We start from the raw sequence: 6,231 nt of genomic DNA, 5'->3' as shown, positions 1-6,231 counted from the left end.
TTTGTCAACAGAGGCATGCCCCTTTTGTAGAAGGGTACGGGAGGCCTTGACTAAACTAGATCTTTCTGTGGAGCTTAGCTTCAGATACATCATATGGTCACATACAACTTCCTTTCTTTTTTTTTTTTCTATGCACATAGTCACATACACTTACCAGTTACGACCCTGTTTATTAACGGGCCTTGTTGCCTTAGTGCCTTGCGTATTCGTTTTCATTAGTTTATGAAGAAAAAGTGAAATCGGTGAAAATAATAAAAATTTATATTTTGTTATTAATTTATCTTTCACAAAATCCTAGAATTAGAAAACATTGAAATATGAAAACAAACTCTTGACTTTGTTTTCATTAACCTGAACGAGGAATTGCATGAATATAAACATGATCGGCACTCATTTAATTGATTATTGATTTTTTCTTTTTGTAATATAGTTTCTGCATTATTGAAGCTATGTTAACTTCTTTTACATTTATTTTTTTCTATATTACTTTTGCTATCAGACATTGAGACGTTTGGCTCAAAACAGAGAGGCCGCAAGAAAAAGTCATCTAAGAAAAAAGGTGTGTCCTATTATTATATGGTTGCACAAATTCAAAAATAGTTGTTAAGAGATAAGATTAAAGCATATTACAAGTAAAGAATATTACAAGTATAACATCAAAGAAATTTGTATATCTACCTTCTGTTTACTAAGTTGGCCAAGTATTCAATTTTGTGTAGGTCAAGCTCAAGAGGTACATGGAAATGAGGGGTGCTGATGGGGGAACTTCAGACATGCTGTGTGCTCTGCCAGCATTTTGGGTAATTGATCTATTCGCCTGCATGTTTTACAGGATGGCTTGGATAGGAGAGGCTGATAGCTTTAACGTTATTCGTTCATCCTACTTTGAGCACTAGAATGTCATTATGGTGAAAACAACATTGTTCAGTTGTAAGTAATTTAACCATGGAAAAATATGGTGCTATTTTTGTTGGGACTTGTCTATCTGCTATTTTTGTTTGATAATTATCTATTTTAAAATATGTTCATTTGTTCCAAACTTATTGTACCAAAAGAATTATTATGGACAAGGCAGCCGTAGAAAACTCTTTATTTTAATTTTTGCAGGGCTAGAAAATTTGAAAGTACTCAACTTGGGATTTAATGACATTGCTGATGCATGTTTAGCACACTTGAAAGGTGAGAAAAATATGGACCTGTTCTTTCTCTCTCTCTCTCTTCACACAAGCCGTCACAACTCAATTCGTCATCCATTAAGCTTAAAGTTTATTTTTAATTATTGCGATCTTAACAATAGGACCAAAGGATGTTATACACTTAGTGTTTAGGATAGTTTCCCCTCCCGTGATAGGCATAATTCTAGTGAAGAAGATTCGGATAAAGACAAAATGGAACAACATGAAAATGGATTAGACACTTAGGACTTGTTCAACACGTTCAAGCAATATATAATGATCTTGCAGATACCCAAGGTGCTTTTTATTTACTAAAATAAATCTTTTTTCTGAGCCAATGTTCATGAGTTTATATTCTAGTAGTGGTGGTGCAGGTTCTAGTAGTGGTCATCATCAACATCAACATCATCATCATCAAGTAGTTGAAGAGGTTTCAGTGCAAAGGGTGAAGAAGGAGGAGTTTAATGCAAAGATATAAGCATGTATAACAAGATTGCAAAGATTAACAACAGATTCAAGAGAGAAGATGATGTCATTAAAGGCTGGGAGAGTGAGCAGGTTCAGAAGGCTACTTCTTGGATGAAGGAAGTTGTGGTAATTAACTTTTTTCTCAAGGTCTTATTTGCATGTTGCTGCTCTTCTTGTTCCTTTTTTATCTTTTGTTTTTTATATTTACTGTATTGGTGAGTTTTCTTGGAGTTTATGATTACTCTGAAGACTTAAAATAGATCTCATGTTTTTTTGTGCTTTATAACTATCTTATTAGGTATATTATGCCTACTAAATAAAGCTTGGAACTTATGGTATTTTTTAATTAGTAATCTAATTGTGTTTTAAATGGTGCTTATTCTGGTCAATGGTCATGTGCAAATTGCAAAACAAAGATAGGATGTCTTAGTAAGGATCTGACAAACAGAGCCAATAGTAATGATGATCAATTTAGTTAAGGGGTGCTTTATGCCATTCTCTATGCCATTTGTCTTGGTAATATAAGTCAAAACGAACACTAAATAAATATTGATTCTTCGGTTGTATGTTTTGTCGATTCTTATCCTTTCCATATAGGGCTCTCTCTCTCTCTCATGTAATTATCAGGTTAGGCTGCGTATAATGCACCCTAGGTGCACTCCTTCCCCCAGACCCTGCGTTATCACAGATCTCATGTTTTTTTGTGCTTTACAACTATCTTATTAGGTATATTATGCCTACTAAATAAAGCTTGGAACTTATGGTATTTTTTAATTAGTAATCTAATTGTGTTTTAAATGGTGCTTATTCTGGTCAATGGTCATGTGCAAATTGCAAAACAAAGATAGGATGTCTTAGTAAGGATCTGACAAATAGAGCCAACAGTAATGATGATCAATTTAGTTAAGGGGTGCTTTATGCCATTCTCTATGCCATTTGTCTTGGTAATATAAGCCAAAACGAACACTAAATAAATATTGATTCTTCAGTTGTATGTTTTGTCGATTCTTATTCTCTCTCTCTCTCTCTCTCTCTCTCTCTCTCTCATGTAATTATCAGGTTAGGCTGCGTATAATGCACCCTAGGTGTACTCCTTCCCCCAGACCCTGCGTTATCACAGGATGCATGTGCACCAGGGTGCTCTTTTTTTTAAATGTGTAAAGAGTTTACGGAGAAAAAGCTAAATCCATTCATATCTTAATAAGAAGTTTTCTTCGTGTCTATATTATTACAGGCAAGAAGCTGCTGGTGCCCTTTGGAATTTGTCATTTGATGATAGAAGCAGGGAAGCCATCGCAACAGCTGGTGGAGTTCAGGCTTTGGTATGTGTTGTTCCTTGTTTAGCTTAATATTTTCTGTTAAGATTATGGGACTAAATTGGAGAGGAGGAAAAGAGAGAATAATGACTATAAATATATTGATATGTTTATAATCTGATGTTTTCCAATATACAATATCGTAATCCCTATTTATAGCAGTACCACTCTTAATCCATATGGTAGAGATATTATATGATATCTTCTTTATTCCAACACTCTCCCTGAAGCTAAAGCTTACTAAGCTTTAAAGCTTGTTACAATTAAATCCTTAATAATACAAACTAATCTCCATTGAAGATTAGCGAGGAACTTAAGGTGTGTCTGATTATTAATCGAGGAAGCTAGAACGGTTGTCAGCCTGAACAAGCCTTTGGAGAATTGCATTACTAGGAAGGAGAAAAGGCATGCAACTATCAATGGAGTTTCCAAATATCAATGATGGCTATAATGACAGAATTAATCTAGCAATCTGAGATTCCAGATTGAGACGCATCGACTCAGAGGGGTGGCCACATCATGTTGGGTTATTTGCTGGGTTTAAATCTTGGATTGAATAGGCAATCTTTAGAAGGCTTTAGACACCTCTGCAGCTATAGAGAATGCTCTTGTTGTCAAGTGTATATCTCTAATTTTAGATTAGTAAACAACTAATTCCTCTTTTATTTTTGTAGGATATCATACATTCAATGTCACATGATGCTCATCCTATGGGTGTGCTTGTTAATTCCATGAGTGCTCTCTCTGTTCATCATCGTGATGCTAATCCTGCACTCAAGAGTAAGTAACACAAAAAAAAAAGTTTTCAAGCTTTTCAACATTTTTTCATCTGGCTCTGATAATTTCTTTTAAAACTCTTTATCATAATTCAATGCAGGGTCTTGAAGTTTACAACTCAAAGCAAGTCAGAGATAAACAAATAGCTTGGATTATCTGAAAGGTTTGGTCACTCCATTCTCTCTATTTTTTTTTTGTCAGTATCTGTGGTTTATAGCTTTTACTTATGTGTGCTGAATTAATCATTGATTTATTCTGAATGCTACCTGCCCTAGTTTATTTTTCTTTTTCAATCCAAAGAAATTTGAGTCATAATTTCAATTCTAAATTTGCATATTTTTTTTCATTATGCAGGAACTGAACTAGCTGAAAGGATGTGTTATGGGAATATCTATAAACTTGGTCACATTCTTGGTTGGAACTTTGAATCTTTCATCAGCTAAATCTGCTACAATATTTACCAATTTTATGGAAACTTTCAACCTTCTTGGCCTCCTTGGTGGCTTCTTAGCTGATGCTGGCATTCAAAATTTATATGATGCTATAAGAACAATACACTGAGTTTATGTTTTGAATTATAGTTGATGTATAAACACATTTTGTTGATGTATAGTTATTATTTATTATTATAGTTGATGTATCAATACACTTTGTTTATTTTTTGAATTATATTATTGGCTTCCTTGTTTATAATATTTTTTTTAGTTTGATAATACAATAAATTTGTTTATTTTTTGAAATATTATAAATATTCGAATACAAATTAGATAAAAAAAATTTATTTATTAAATTTATATTTATTTTGTATGAAAAATATGCATTTTGCAATGAAAAATCTAAAAAAAAATACCTTACTGATGGGTTTACAGACAGATTTTCTGTTTGTATTCAAAATTCGGAAAATCCGTCTATAATTACCAACAGAAAATCTGTCGAAAAATCTGTCTGTAATTACAGACGAAAAATTCGTCGGTAATTACAGACGGAAAATCCATCTGTAATTACTGACGGAAAATCCATCGAAAAGTTCGTCATTTTAGGGAAATGGATAGAGAATTTACAAAGGAAAAATTCGTCAGTAACTGGTAAAAACCAGTCGGTAGTTTTCCAACGGAAAAAATCCGTCGGTAAATAATTTTTGACGAGGCTTCTACAGAGGGATAAAATCTATCGGTAACTAAAAATTCGTCTATAATAAAGACTAAATCTGTCTGTAAATCTGTCTATATTAATCCATTTTCTAGTTGTGTCCGTTAACGATTTATTTAATTGAAGTTTATATTTTTTATTCTTTTACTCAAATTTTAATTTTATTAGTAAATTATAAATGTATTTTGATGATTAATTCTAAAACATAAATTGAATAAAAAATATTTAAAAATTAATTGAAATAATAAAGTATTGTGTACTTCTATTTATCTATCTAACTCCTTTGTTATTATTATTATTATTATTAATTAAAGTTATTTGATATTTTTTTATTAAATAATTGAATAATTATTAGATAATCTATAAAATATCTAATAGAATATATGAGAGATTTGGCATATTTTTTCTAAAATATTATTCATCACATATAATTCATAAAAAATGTGGTTTGCTATTTTAAAGACCTAAATAAAAAATTTGTTGGTTAGAAGATAATCAATTTACTATTTTAATTTATCTTACATTTACTACTATTATTATATATATTGAATATTAAATATTAAATATGGATAATGAAAGATTATTAAATATTTAATATTTTTATGTTATTTAATTATGTACAATTCGATATATTTATATAAAATATTTTGTTATTCTTATACGTTATATGTTTTACCTATATAATTTAAAATTTATGGATCCATCAATGAACGTGAATTCAAACTATCATGATAAATATTTAAAATCTAATAAAAAAAATTATCCAAAATATAATCTAAAACTATTTTAAAAATTTTAAATTATTTTAAAAATTCTAAAATCATTTCTAAAATAATTTTATAAAACTAAAAATTTATTTTGAAAATTCGATCCAAAATCATTTTAAAAGTTATTATAAAAATTCATAATAAAAAGAAATATTTAAAACACAACAAAAACAAACATTCAAAACCTAACACAAAAGAGATATTTAAAATCATTTTAAAAATTTTAAAACCTTACAAAACGAAACATCCAAAAAATATTGAACAAAGAACATTTGAAAATTAAGCAAGAAATATCTAAAACTGTTAAAAAAATTATCCAAAATCCAAAAAGAAGAAACATTCAAAATATAAAAAAAAGAAACATCCAAAATTTAAGAAAAAAACATCCAAAAGTAGAAAAAAAACTCATCCAAAACCAAGAAGAAGAAGAGCGAGGTAGCCAAAGCACGTTATTTGGATGTGGCGGGACACACATCCTTCTTCCTCGCTTGTTGTTCCATCACAAGTCGTAGTAGCGAGTAGAACCAACAATGACGTGCGGCGATCCTCGGCAACTGGATGCGTTGCGGTTGGCTTTGG

This window comes from Arachis stenosperma, chromosome 5 (genome assembly GCF_014773155.1).
Source record: "Arachis stenosperma cultivar V10309 chromosome 5, arast.V10309.gnm1.PFL2, whole genome shotgun sequence".
Taxonomy (NCBI): domain Eukaryota; kingdom Viridiplantae; phylum Streptophyta; class Magnoliopsida; order Fabales; family Fabaceae; genus Arachis; species Arachis stenosperma.
Note: the sequence above shows the minus strand (reverse complement) of the source record.